This window comes from Neofelis nebulosa, chromosome 17 (genome assembly GCF_028018385.1).
Source record: "Neofelis nebulosa isolate mNeoNeb1 chromosome 17, mNeoNeb1.pri, whole genome shotgun sequence".
Taxonomy (NCBI): domain Eukaryota; kingdom Metazoa; phylum Chordata; class Mammalia; order Carnivora; family Felidae; genus Neofelis; species Neofelis nebulosa.
In genome coordinates, this window is record NC_080798.1 from 31658791 (window position 1) to 31674102 (window position 15312).

The 15312-nt window shown below is 42.6% G+C and overlaps 1 protein-coding gene across 5 annotated transcripts in view; it reads left to right on the forward strand.

The window, feature by feature from the left end:
• Nucleotides 1-15312, forward strand: part of FTO (FTO alpha-ketoglutarate dependent dioxygenase) — a 393377-nt gene that overhangs the window by 37103 nt on the left and 340962 nt on the right. The window lies entirely within an intron of this gene.

Sequence of the window (15312 nt, forward strand, 5' to 3'; positions counted from 1 at the left end):
CGGAGGGAAATAATACATCGCTGTGTAGACATGTTAGTGGAAACAGCCAGCACTGATGGGGCGTTGAATACCCGCAAGGCTCTTTTCTAAGAGCCTTTACTTTAAAGGCTCTTACTTTATTTTTTTAAATTTTTTTTTTTTTCAACGCTTTTTATTTATTTTTGGGACAGAGAGAGACAGAGCATGAACGGGGGAGGGGCAGAGAGAGAGGGAGACACAGAATCGGAAACAGGCTCCAGGCTCCGAGCCATCAGCCCAGAGCCTGACGCGGGGCTCGAACTCACGGACCGCGAGATCGTGACCTGGCTGAAGTCGGACGCTTAACCGACTGCGCCACCCAGGCGCCCCTAAAGGCTCTTACTTTAAAGTATATGTTACTCCCGTGAAATAGATCTTACTGTTATCTCCTCTTTTCAGGTGAAGAGACTGGGGACAGAAAGGTTAATAATGTGCTTGGAGACCTGCAGCTAGTAGCTGGGAGAGCTAGGTTGAAACACAGGCTGCCTCGCTCCTGAGTCCGTCGTACCGAGGAAAGTCCACCAGACTCTTCTTCTCGGCTCTGCTGTGATGGGACAAACCAAGTCAGGCTCCTGGCTTCGTGTCTCTGAAATACTGCACCATCAGTGAACAATTTCTGCCCGTACCCTGGTCGGTGCGGAGTCCTTTCTGGAAATCTTGGGATCACCCGTTGTGTCACCATCTCTCTTCAGTCAGGCACGCGGCTTCCGGTCTGGGAGCAGCTCTAAAATCTGACCCCTCATTCCTGCCGCCTCTGCTTCAACTCAGATCCTCTCAAAATACCTCCTTCCAGCAAAATGGCAGCAGCCTCCTAGCTGGTTTTCTCATCACTCTTCTTCCCTTCTCCCCCAGCATCTGCCCTCTTTGCCGGTCCATAGTCTACTTAGCTAATAAGATGGCTTTTCTTATTATTGGGCTGCTCTCAGTTCATCGTGGGTCTTAGTTAAATGTGATCCTATTGCCTGTAGGATCAAGTGCAGGTGCCACAGGTGCGTAGGTGTCCTTTTATTTCCAGGCTGATATCTAACTTCCCTTTCCCTTCCCGGCCCTGCCCCCACCTGCCCTCCCCCTCCCAGGTCCCTCTGTTTATTTTGTCAGGGACACCCCTTCAACTTCACTTCATCCCTCCAACCCACTGTCCTCCTCCGCCCCTCCCCCCCCACGCACTGGGGGGCAAGTCCAGCTCCTTCTTGAGATTTAGCTCTAGAGTTTCTGCCTCTGCAAATCCTTCCTTCCGTTGTGCCCATTTACCAGTTCACTTTGTGCCTCACTGTTGCATTGGTGTCCTTGGTCTGTCTCTTTGGTGGCACGTCCCTAGAGAGCAGGAACCCTGTCTGCATCTGTCCCTGCAGTGCTGAGTGCAGTTCGCGCCAACAGAAGGCCTCTCGTGATACGTATTTTTAATTTTGCACGATGGACACATTTTCCTGATGTCTGTGTGAGGGAGATTCATGTGTGCGCGTGCAGACACAACCACACACACTCACACCCGCTCCCTCGCACTTATGTGTGTATGCTGGTGCTCCTTGTTACCCAGCGGCAGTATGAGCCTTGGTTTATTTTGCCTGCGTGGTGCCCTCTAGGGAAACATACATTGGTTCTGTCGGGCTGACTTTATGAGGAAAGAACGTGTATTCAGTGCGGTCTGCGCAGTTTTGCGGGTGCTTTTTCCAGCAGTTTTTTAGCCACGTTAATAGCATGCTAGAAATCATCCCATTACACGGAGGGATTATAATGGAAAATAGCAGCTGTCCCCCTTATTCCTCCTCAACTTCCCCACTTTGAGATGACCACTCTTTCTTTTTCAAAAACAGCTTTATTGAGGGCGCCTGGGTGGCTCAGTTGTCTGAGCGTCCGACTCTTGATTTTGGCTCAGGTCATGATTTTATGAGCCATGAGATCAAGCCCCACTTTGGGGCTCTGTGCTGACAGTATGGAGCCTGCTTGGGATTCTCTCTCTCCCTCGCTCTCTGCCCCTCCCCCACTCACACTCTGTCTCTCTGTCTCTCAAAATAAAACTAAATAAACATTTAAAAAAGCAACTTTATTGAGATGTGATTTACATACATAGTTTACCCACTTAACATATAGAATTCAGTTTTTTTCAGCTTATGCAGAGTTGTGGGACCATCACCACTGAAATCTAATTTTAGAACATTCGCATCTCCGGAAAAAAGACCCTTGTACTCATCAGCTGTCACTCTCCATTCACTCCTATCAACCAACACTCCCAGCCCTAAGCAACTGGGAATCTACTTTCTGTGTGTATAGATTTGCCTATTAGAGACATTTTATATCAATGGAGTCATTTAATATGTGGTCTCTCGTGACTAGCTTCTTTCACTTAGCATAATCTCTGTTTTCAGGGTTCATCCATGTTGTCGAATCTATCAGTGCCTTATTTTCATGGCCGAATAATACTCCATTTTTTGGATGTACCACAGTTTGTCCATTCATCACTCGATGGACACTTGGGTCTTTCCACTTTAGGGCTATTCTGAATGATGCCACTGTAAACATCCGTGCACAAGTTTTTGTGTAGACACATGTTTTCATTTCTCTTGGGCATATGGATAGGAGCGGAATTGCTGAGTCATGTGGCAACCGCTCGTTTAACTTTTGGAGGGACCTGCTGGACTGTTTCCACAGCAGCTCTGCTGTAGTGCATGCCCAGGAGTAATGTAAAAAGGGTTCCAATTTCTTCACTCCCTTGCCCGTACTTGTACTTGTCCTTCTTTTTACCTCTCCGATTTAATTCTCACAATTCCTCAGTGTAGTCGAAGAAAAACATTCTTACTCTTATTTCATAGATGAAAACTCCCAAGTCATCAGACAGATGAAACAAGATACCTAGTATACGTGTAAATAAGAGGTGGAGAAGAGGCAGGGATAGTTCAAAACAACAGGTCATCCAAAAAGAATGAAAGAGCTTTGCCATCAGATAGTTAGTGCTATGTCAGGGATGTTTCCCATCCCCACATTTTCTTTTAAATCAGTGTGATTTTTTGTTTGTTTGTTTGTTTGTTGGCCTGCATTAAAAAAAAATTGAGGTATAATTCACGTAACATAAAATGAACCATTTTATGAGATGACTGCTCCTTGTCCGTGGGCTTTTGTAATGGTTATATTGTCTTGAAAAATATTTGCATGTGTTTAAAAGTACTTTGTTTATTTACAAAAAAAGAGGAAGAAATACAAATTTGATTACCAGAGAGCTATCGTAGATCTACAGGAGGAACAAGAATATAAGGACCAGAGGGCAAACCGAAAGTCACTTGCTTTGAAGGAATTAAGATAATTGGGTTGCCTTTCTTCCATACTTTAGATATAGTCTTTTCAAAATTAGAAAGATATGCCTGCCTTGTATTCTGACATGAATATTTAGCAGTGTCATCTGTAACCCTAGGATCATACGGTAAATGTTAACAAGAAACACCAGAACTTGTGTTTTTCCTGTCGTATTGTTTTTCTACAGGATTGGTGACAGCTAGAACGGCTTTATGACATTGTGCCTGCAAAGCTGAATATTACACGTGTAGCTACCTGGGTAGGTGTAGAGTGTATTTTTTTAAGAGCTGGACATACTGACTGGATGTCATCGGTTACATCTGTTTTATAACCCTGAAGAATTTTACATATACTTGGACAAAAATTGGAGATAAGAATTTTATAATGAATTATATCTCCAGGGTGCATTTCTGCTAAGTGAATAGAACACATTCTGAAGACATGAACCTTCTGACGTGCACACACGATGAAGAAGTGCTTTATATAAAATTTTCAGTTTTTTGTGTGTGCGTTTCTGCTCATTGTGGCGTAGTTTTATTTTTTTGTGCGGAAACATGCACATTTCACAGTACGGTTTCTCAGTCTGTTTCGATTCTCCATCTCATATTGGCTTGTTTTCAAATAGATACATGGTTTCTGTCCACTTTGGAGCATCGTGAGGACCACTGAAAATGTTATCTGTGGCTTAGCTGACAGTTTTTATTGCTGATCTGGTGGTTACCTGGTCTGTCACTTTTTCAGTGCATTTCAGAGTCTCCGTGTCTCCGTAGACACTTTTCCTCAGTCCCCTGCCCATGTCAAAGTGAACACAGTTTCCCTGTGTATTCTAATTATAAAATACATGATGATACATTCAGACAGTGCCGAAAGGTTTGAAGAGAATGGGAAAGGCATCCTTAGTCTTACTTCCCAGATAAACAGAACCACTGTGAACATTTTGGCCCTAGCCAAATGGGGTCAGTCACCTAGCTACGTATAGCCTGTAGGGCAAATCTGGCCTCAACCTGTTTTCTTATGGCCCCTGAGCTAAGAATGGTATTTATGTTTTTGAATGGGTGCAACAAAATCTAAAGGAGAAATACTATTTTGTGACATGTGAAAATAATAGGAAATTTAAAATGTAGTTTCCATAAATAAAGTCCTACTGGAATGCATTCCCGTTTATGCTTCTCCATACGGTATATGCCCACTTTCATGCTGGAATGGTGGACGTGAGGAGCTATGCCAAACCGATGGTCTCCAAAGCCTAAGGTTATTTACTCTCTGGCCCTTTACAGAAAAAAATTTGCCGATCCTCGGTCTATGACCTTCAAGACTTTTTTTCCCTGTGCATTTATGTGAATATCTTGTGTGCATGTGTTTTAAACGATGGAGTCATCCTGTGTGCTTTTGTAATCCACCCTTTTTCATGGAATATTATGCTTACCAGGAACTTCCGCTAAATTCTTGTTTGTTTGTTTTCTTATTCCACTGAATTGAAATCTGAGGGCCGTTGCTTTCTTTTTATGTTTTCATTACATAAACTCATTAGATGTTACCCAGGAATGGTGATCATAATAGTGATAACTTGTCACTTAGAATTGGTTTTAACTGCTTAATGAATTAAGGACTTTTTTTTTTTTTTTTTTTTTTCCACCTGACTCATGAGACAGGTAGTGGTGAAACTGCCCAAGGGGGTCACGAGGAGCCAGGATCTTTTCAGCATCCTGCTTTGCCATTCTCCGCATAGAATTTCATTGAAAGATGGCAAACAGACTCTGTCATTGCTATGTGACAGATTACCACAGAACTTCTTGGCTTGAAACGACAAGTATTTGTTATGTGACATGTTCTGTGGGTCACACAGATACAGCTTAGCGGAGTGCCTCTGGCTCAAGGTCTCTCATAAGGCTGCATTCAAGGTGGTGGCTGGGACTGTGGTTATTTTATTTTTTAAGTTATTTACTTATTTTTATTTATTTGAAAGAGAGAGAGAGAGAGAGAGAGAGAGCGAGCATGTGAGCGGGTTTGGGGCAGGGGGAGAGGGAGAGAGAGAATCCTGAGCAGGCTCCATGCTCGGCACGGAGCCTGACATGGGGCTCGATTCCGCAACCGTGAGATCATGACCTGAGCTGAAATGAAGATTCGGACGCTTAGCCGACTGAGCCACCCAGGCGCCCCAATTATTTTAAGACCAGAGCGAGGCAGGAGGGGATCTGTTCTCAAGCTCACTCTTGTGGCCGTTGGCTGGCCTGTTGGCTGCAGGAGACATCAGTCCCTCGCCACACGGGCCTCTCCTTAGGGCAGTTTGCAACGTGGCAGTTAGCTTCCCCCATGTCTCTGTGAGTGTGTGTGTGAGAGAGAGAGACAAGAAGTTTCAGTCGTTTTGTAACCTAATCTTGGAAGTAACATCGCGTCACTCCTGTAGTATTTTTGTTGTTGTTGTTGTTAGAAGTGAGTCACTAGGCCCAACCTGTGCTCAAGAGGAAGAATTCCATGAAGGGTCTGAACACCAGGAATTAGGAATTATTGAGGGCTATCCTAGAGATGGCTTACATCAGTCAGCATGAGGTTTCACTTAAAGGTGATGGGTAGACCCTCAGCCAGTGGTCCAAGGTCCATGCAGGAAGGAGAGGGTAGAAAGGCTTTTTTTGTTGTTGTTGTTGTTGTTGTTAGGAAAACAATAGTAGGTTTACACTTGTGTTTCCTCAGCTAGAACTATGCCACAAAGCTACCCTAGCTGCCGGGCAGTCTGGGAAGGCAAACTTTTTAGGTGGGCCCGCTGTTGCCCGAGTCGAAATCAGGATTTTGCTGATGAGAACAGTTGTCAAAATAGATGCTGGGTGGGCACCAGGGGGTATATCTACTATACCCACCATCTAAGGTGGTTGTAACGGGTTCAGTGACGTAACAACCACACACTTGTCTGGTTTATAATATGCACTCAATTAAACAGTAGCTATGCTTATTGCTCTTCCTTATAAATTATAATGTCGCTTTGGAAGTTGGCTTGTTGAGATAATGTTCTCTTGCAATGATACTGAAAGAAGTAGCATGGAAAGAAGAAACTAAACATTTATTGATGGCCTGGTATGTGCCAGGCATTTTATTGATACGTTATCTGATTTAATTCTCGCAGAGAACTTGCGAAGTGGGATTATTTGCCCCATTTCACAGATGAGGAAACCAAGGCCCAATAACGTTGAGTGGATTGTTCAAGGAGCACATCCCACTGCTGTGCCTTGAATGGGTCAGAGACTGTAACGATCTGTAGTTTGGCTCTTAGCTCTTGGAGTGAGCAGGTAGGGATTGGGGCAGCTGGATCCTCTGGGCCCTTCAGCTCCAGCCCAGCAGCCTCTTCTGGTTGCAGCACCGCGCCTTGCAATTATCATTTTTTGCATGCTGCGTGATGCGGCACAGGCTTGAAAGTACTGCTCTATCGGCGAGTAGGGAGCACAGCTGGAACTTGAACCCAGGCGTGTTTAAGTCCAGAAGCCGCCCTTCTTTCCGTGATTGGGCCCTCCCCTATGTCTAGAAGCAGTGAATCTTAGGCTAACATAGGAGTTCAAATCCAGCTTCATTGAATACATAATTCAATGTATTGAAGAAATACATTTCTTTTGTACTTACATGTCTCTCTTCCTTATAATTCTCTTTCTCTCGTGTTCCTCCCTCCCTTGTTCTCAATATACCATCACATGCTTAAGAGGGGGTTTAAAAAGAGATTAGGGTTTCAGACGATAAAATTAGTTAACATTATTTGCTATTAAACTGTAACCTGCATGGAAACTGACTTGGCCACTAGGTGTCTCCTTTTGGTTCTGTTCTGTGTCCTCTTAGAAGGCACCTAAGACGTATATAAGGAAGATTAAGCAACAGAAGATTAAAAAGTAAATGGGATCTGTACTCTGAGGATTCTAATTGCCTTTTTTTTTTTTTTTTTTTTTGTTTTGGTCTTTTACTCTCTACTTCTGTTCCTCCTTACTCATGGGCTGATGTTTAGGGAATAGATCAATTCTCTGGAAACTTAGATGAGTCTTTGATAACCTCCTTCTCGCTTATTTAACTATTGTAAAGTGGGCAGAAAGAACTTCCGGGCTCATCTAGACAGGTAGTAAAATAACCAGATTGTGTTGCCCTAATATTTTAGGGACAATTTTAATAGCAATTTATTATCGTGGGAATACTTGTGTTACGAGGCAAATAATGATTGTATTATTAATATTAATTTCCCTGTTCTGTAATACAGTAATATTGGCTGTAACCTACATGTGTTATTTTCTGCAATTCTCACAGGAGCCCTACATCGTTGCCATTTTCCCCCTGATGTTAGAGATAAAGAAGTTGAAGCTTAGAGATTGGTTGATTTGGCTTCAAGTTTAATAGAGTTTGGTTGCTTTCATATCGTGTCTCCCCTCCATTTGGAAGTGGTTAATTCATTATAGTAGTGGGGAGAGTTCAATTTGAGTCAATACAATTTAAAGTACTCAAGAAATGATTCCACCAAGAGCACTTCCGGAATCATGGTTTGGTTGCGAGTGCAGAACTCCTGTTTTCCGCAAGTTGCCTTGTAGAAGTGAGCAGTGTCTCTGGATGTGGGCTCCCTTCAGGAAGGCTACAGGCTCTTTGCAGAATTACAAATTGTGTACACTCAGGGATCACTTCCTTTCACTTGCCTACAAATGCGGCACCCATTATCATAGAAACAGCAGGGCATTTGACAGCTCAGGTTCAGACCCCGAGCTTCATAGAATGGAACATTCTTCTTATGCAATTAGGGGCACACTAAAAAGATGGAAATGCAGCTAGGCCTAGGGTTTTCTGAGACTGCTGGCTGATAAGCTCTCTTTTACTCGAATTTCGATTCTGCATTAATTTCCCGCTTTCTCCAATCGTCTTAAAAAAAAAAAAAAATCAGCTCACGCTAGGTTTTCTTTAGTCTCGAGTAATTTAATTGTGCTTAGTATCTCTCCAGTTGACTCCCCAGTTGTGGTGGTGATTTCTGCAGACCACAGGAAAATGTATAACAAATGTGAGATGAGAGAACGTTGTCAGGCAGGTAGCATTTTCTCTGGGAACTTGGAGCCCGGAGAGGGAGCAGTCCCCAGCGCTAACAGGCACACCCCCAAGATTTGCCTCCAACACTGTCAGTTCTCTCTCTTTGTTCCCTTTCCCGACTCACTTTCTGCCAGGGATTCGTGACATATTTTGTAGCAGATCAAATGAGCCCCTGACACCTGATTGCCGAGTGCTTCTTGTTTACAGTTGCTTTCCAAGGACACCTCGACAAGATGGAAAGCTTAACGCACAGTAATTAAATTTGCATCTGCTCTGTGACAGGACTCAAAGGAATTTTTTCCCCCTCCACATATGAATCTCATTGTGGAGCTCCTACTGTCTTTGACCATACAGCATCTAAAAAGGCAAGATGTGGACAGGTAAACAAACATTGGTTCAGTCTCCTGCCTATCATTATAATGATGAATATTAATTAAGATCGCTGATACCCCTTTCTTACTTGATTTCCTACTCTTCACCTACTTGTTTAGCCAGATTTATAACCGGCCCTAAATACAAGAACTGTGGCTTGGAGGTGAGTTTCTCTTTTTAATCTTTTTAAAGGAAAACAAACATTGCTGAACAATCCGGATTGGTTTAACACCCTTTGGATTGTACATTTCTCACAAATGCTAATGAATAATTCAGTAAAGCCAAACACAATCTGCTGGTGGTATCCAGTGTTAGTCACACTTGCTAATGAATAATTCCCTTTGGCTTTTAGAGAGCAGCTCTAAGGAGTGACTTCTGAGACTCAGATGGGTTATTATTGGGCTATTTGTCAGTGTCCTTGGGGCATTGTGAGCCAAACTCCAACTTGGCTATCCACTCCACATCCCTTCTCTGATTCTTCTGGGAAACATGCCGCTATTTCTGTCCCAGCCTTTTAGCCCTCAAATGTTGCTGTGAAAGAGGCAATGCTATAAGGGGATTCAGCTTGAGTCACTTCCTTCATTGTTTCATTCAAAGAAAGAAGTTTTTATTGAACACCTTACGAGGCGCAAAGTACTGAGCATGACACTGTGCATGTGCAGAGGTAAAGATAGATTTTATGTGATAGGCCCTTAAAGAGAGTGTAGGGCATATAGGAGAGGCATGGGGTCTTAGAGGAAGATGCACAGGGTCTTTTTATCAAAACGATCAGTCACCACTTTCTCATTGTGTTCTCAGGTATGCATTTCAACGCATATTTGCTATTGATGGTGTTGTATGAGGGTTATGTTGCTTTGGATAAGCCTAAAATTTGATTAATCTTGGAACTGCTCATAGGATAAGCCCTGTAACATGATACCAGAGACAACTGGGTAAATCTTGTTCATTTCTGCTGCACCGAAGTCAGGAATGTGGTATGTCCTAGTTTTATTAGCCTGGAAAGTGTAAGGATGTTGAATGTAGATTTATTTATGCCTGAGTTGTCTGTATACCTCACCTTAGCAATCATGCTGCATAACGTAAAACGTGAGATCAATGAGGCACACCTAGCCATAGTGAGATTGTCTCCGGCATCCCTGTATCTGCGTTAGCTTTTTCGGTTCAACTCCTAGTTTTTCCTCTTCTTCCTGAGCACGCTGGAAGCTTATGACTCCTGGCTTTCTTATAGTGAGGTGGGATCATGTGGTTACTTCAGACCGATGAAATGTAAGGGGAAGTAGCAGGTATCATTTTCTGGTCAAGACATTTAAGAACTGGGGTACCATTTGCATATATTCGCTTTCCCTGCCACAGCGACCTTGGGGGCCATGTGTTCTAGATTGTGGAGTCTACGTTAGGTTGGGTCCGTGAATGACTGTGGGGCAGAGCCCATCCCCTCCCCCACTGGCCCATAGTGGACACGGAATTTGAGCAATGTGGACCTTTGTTGTATAGACCCCCTGAGATTTGAGAGTTTACTCCCAATGGAGACTGGACCGTTTTTACTAACACAGAGGGATTAGTGCAGGAGAGGATGAGTGTGTGTGTGTGTGTGTGTGTGTGTGTGTGTGTGTGTGTTATCCAGTCCCTGATATTCTGCAAGATTTCAGCTAGCTTGCTGAATTTGCAGAATGTAGTTTCAATTGGGAATTGGAGGATAGACCTAATATAGGGAGAGAAAGTGTTTATTTCATCAATGACCGAGGCATCTCTGGGAGAAATACCTTTGGTATAAATAGACTCATGGAAATGAGAGAATAATTAGTAAGGAAAACCAGAGGTGAGGCTATTGTAATTCATGTAATTCAGAAGTAATGAATATTTAATTGTATGTAGCGTGTTTAATTGGTAAGATTATAAAACCTGTAATTTTTCTCTTTGCTTATAGTTTATACCGGAGGGTGGCCCTCGAGCTAAGAAAGGTTTTTACATTTTTAATAGATTGTAAAGAAAAGAAGAAGGAGGGTATTCAGTAAGGGGCTATATGTGGCCTACAAAGCCTAAAATATTTATTGTATGGTCTTTTGCAGGAAATGTTTGCTGACCCCTGTTTTAAAATCTCCATACATACTCTATTACCAAAAAGTATCACCTTCACTAAAATGTGAGTTCCTCAAGAACCAGAAGTCAAAGGTTTTATTAATCTGTGTAATTAATTTGTAATCTGTCTTTCTGCCTAGCATGGTGCATAACACGGCACAAGGGCAGAAAAGTTATGTGACTCAATTTCGTACAGAACATGGGAGATATGACATTTTAGAAGATGAGAACTGAGAAGAAATCACGGAAGGCCATAGGTTTGAAGAAATAGAAGTTTTCCTCCTCTGTTCTCTTGGCTGGTGACAGTTTTGGATTTTTTTTAAACCTCACAGATATGGACATTCATTTCATTTTATACTCATTTTCAAAATAAATGTCCTATTTTGAAAGGTTTTAAAGGTATTAACTTCTGCTCTGGTATCACAGTATCGGTAGAGCCTTTTTGTAAATCTATTCATTGTTGATGTTTTCTCCTTTTCCCCGGGCAACACCCAGGTTTCTTTTTCTTTTCTGATTATTTTCATGAGAGTTTCTATAGATTCACTCACTCATTCATTTGCTCACTCACAGATACATACCCATGGGAAATGAGGGCATGTCCACACAAAAACGGTTACACAAATGCTCAGAGCAACATTACTCATTATAGCCCGGAGTAGAAACAACTCAAAATATCCATCAACTGATGAATGGATAAACAAAATGTCGTGTATCCCTATGATGAAATATTATTCTGCAGTAAAAAGGCGTGAGCTACTGATGTGTGCTGCAACACTGATAAACCTTGAAAACATTATGCTAAGTGAAAGGCAAACACAAAAGCCTACAGATTGTATGATTCCATTTATGTGAAAGGTCTCTAATAGGCAAATCCACAGAGACAGAAAGCAGATTAATGATTGCCTGGGGCTGGGAGTGGGGCAAGGCAGGAATTGGTGGAGGGGGGGATGGGGGGGTGGAGAGGGATGGGGGGGGACCACTGGTGGGGGCGGGGGTTCTTTTTAGGGTAATGGCGAAGTTCTAAACTTAGATTGCCATGATGATTGCAAAACTCTGTGAATATACTAAAAACCGTTGAAGTGTATGCTCTAAATGGATGGATTTTATGTTTTGTGAATTATATCTCAATAAAGATATTAAAAGCAATTACACAGTGGATTGCTCATTTTTTGGTTATGCTGCTGATTATATACCCTCTTACTCAAGTAGCAGTTAGGATTTGAATCTCTTCTGTTGTTTCTTCTTGAATAAAAATTTTTTGGAAACAAATTGATTTATATTCAAATTCCCTCTGACCCTATTCTACATGAATTTATTCCACTTTGTATACTGACAGGTGCACAAGGACATATGCACAAGAATATTCACTATGGCGTTATTTATAGTGGCAAAACATAAGAAACAGCGTGAACTGTCCATCAGAAAGGGACATGTTAAAAAAATTCAGGAAGACATAGCTGGTGAACTGCCCCAGTACCTTTAAGAAGAGACACTTGTACGTGTGCCAATACGAAACCGTCTTCAAGATATTTAAATTAAAAAAGCAGGATGCAGATTACTTGTTACTATTTATGTAGAATGCTTGCGTAAAGATAATCTCTGGAAAGATTCAGGTACAGGTAGTTACCTTTTTAGGAGGAGAAGTTTGGGTAGGTCAAGTCATAGGAGAGAGCTTTGTGCAGGGTTAGACCTTTTTTATACACTTTTTTTTTTTATAGCAGCATTATTCATAATAGTCAAAAAAGTGGAAACAATGCAAATGTCCATCAACTGATGAATGGGTGGGCAGGGTATGGTATATCCATCTATGCATCTAAGTAGAAGAGCTGGGTCAAAGGGGAGTTGTCTCTAAATCAGTTTTGTTTTGGGGAATTTTAACTCAAGAAGACAGTCTTCAAATATTTACAACAAAGAATTGTTTTTAAGTTAAGTTGATTCCTATACCACAGCTCAACAACCAATCTAGCCCATGTTTATGCATAACCCCTTTTCAGTCCACGTGGAATAATTTGTTTGGAGACTCATCCCTTCTCCAGCAGCAGCACCCCCCCCCCCACCCCCACCCTGCCAAAAACTAATGACGGAACAATTATGTGGTTCCACAGTAATTTTAACACCATCTTCTAACCCGGCTGTGTGGTAGCAGTCTATCTGCAGGGCAAGAATGTGGCTTGCAAAGGACAGTATCACATTGCCCACAATTATTTTAATGTCTCCTGTGAAATGATAAATGAAGTTTTATAGTTATAATAAAAGTAAACGCATTTCCCCCAAGGTATAAAGAGTTTGCAAGTAAAATTTGCATAGTCAGATGTGCTTCTTTTTTTTTTTTAAAGAATCCTTCTTTGAGGGCTTAAAAAAAAAAAAACAACCCCAGGATAGGTTTTCAATGCGGGCATTTATTTCATCAGACCCTATAAGGATGAATGAAGTACGAAATGTTATAAGAGTTGTATGAAAACGTTCTGAGATTTATAGCTGCCCCTCTAGGAACTTACAGTTTTTTGTTGGTGGTGTCATTGAAAAAAGCCTTCCAAGTTTTGTGTCCGGGTGCATGCTTCATAACATTAACTTCATGTAATTTGCAAAATACCGGCTGGGATTTTTCATGGTCCTAGGAGGTCCTGTAATTTGACTGTAACTCCTGCTTCTTATTGTTTGATGCCACTTTGGTTTGCGTCTCTCCTAATTATTGTAAAGCCTCCAGCCTACGCCCCTCGTTCCTCAGTGAGACCACCACCCTGAGAGGTGAGCAGCTCTTGTTCACGGTGTTTGACACAGTGCCCCCTACTGTAATTCAGAGGTCTCTTTGCAAAAGAGCTCACTGGGCTAAGTGTGGGGCTGTAGAAGCAACTCCCCTTCTCCCTACTTGTGCAGCTTTCTGCCGTCACATGAAGCGAGGAGTCCCAGGCTGTCTTTCCAACAGCTGGAGACCTGGCTGCTGTGTTGTCACTTAAGAGAGTCTCCACTTTCTTCCTGTCCCTGCCGCTCACTACCGCGTGACCCCCAGCCAGCGGCTGCCCCTGTTTGCTCACCGTTTGCGTGACAGGGCACCTCGCTTTGTGCAATTTTGTCTTTGTTTAATTTTTATATCTTCTGTGCCTTGGCCGTGAAACTTGGGTTTGGAGATGTCTATGACTTAAACCCTGCTGTGAATCCTCCCATAATCCCCCCAGGTAGGTCCTCCACATGAGTTTTAGAAGTTGAGATCGATGATGGTGATGATGCGATGCCACTTACTGTGGCTTTGTGTAAGCCCGTCCATTTGTACGGTTAACCTGTGAAGAACCATATGACTTTTTCTGAGTCAGTTTCCCTGAGTACAGCTGAGCCGTGGTGAGGCCCAGAGAGTTTGTTGGCTTCTTCGAGATTACTCAGCTGTTTAATTTGAGCTGAATCTGCAAGTTAGAATTTCAGGCCCGAAGCATTTTCCATAAACGAAACTGACTTACAGGCTCAAAGATACCTTGGACTCCAATGGGGGGAGGGGGCGGTGTCTAGAAATTGCTGGTGAGTCAGGACATACTACGCCCCATTAAAATACCTCAACAGTGAAATACTTTGGGAAAAAAAGTAATGCTTAAGTGTTTAAAATTTTATCCCCCTTCATTATGATCAAAGGAAGTAAGAGATCTTCTTGGAAAATATTCCCGATTGTCTTTAGTCTTCCAGGTGCTTCTACAGCTTACTGACAGCATGCCAATATTGCTGATAGTGATTCTTCCTCTTGATGGTATTGTTCGGTTAGCCTGAAGAGAAGCTTGTGCTGGCACAACTGTGCAGCCCGTTCTGATGGCTGTGGGCAAGCCAGGGGCCATGTCTTCTTGCCCAGGTAGAAGGGCTGACCTGTTACTGTGGCTAGTTGGCATGTACAACATGTGTTAGAAGAAGTAATTATTTTTAGCCGACTGACTATGACCAAGATTAATAGCTCTTGAAAGAGCTATAATGAAAGACTGCCCCAACTGGCTTCCACATTATTCTTTATTTATCCCGCTCTCATCCCTGTCACCTTTGGGCATCAGCCAAATGTCATTTATGTGAGATTTGCCCCTTAGATGTGAGAGGCTCCTCTTTCTTAATGATGGGAGGTGATTGGGCTGCAGGGCTGAGGCACTTGGGCAGTTGACATGACCCGGAGAGTCCCTCCAGGTCTGTGGGAGTCACAGGAACAGGACACTCACTCCCGAGGGAGGAAGAACATGAGAATGTTCAGCTGTCTGATGCAGATCATTGAGGTATACTTGAGGATTATAGGGAGTAGTTCAAGGGCTCCATTGTCAGGTCTCTATATGTCTGTGGCTCTTCTGTTTGGAACATTTGCAAGTTTCCTATTCTGAATTTTTTTTTTTTTTTTTAAGTAAAATCATCAACAATTTCCAGTTTTATAAAACTTGGAAATCTCCTCATGGTAGGGACTTTGGAAAAAACCCCAAGTCCCCGTTGCCTTCTCCTGTCATGGTTTTTCAAGTGTACTTAGCTACCCAGAATGCGGGCTGCATTTCCCAGTCTCCTGCA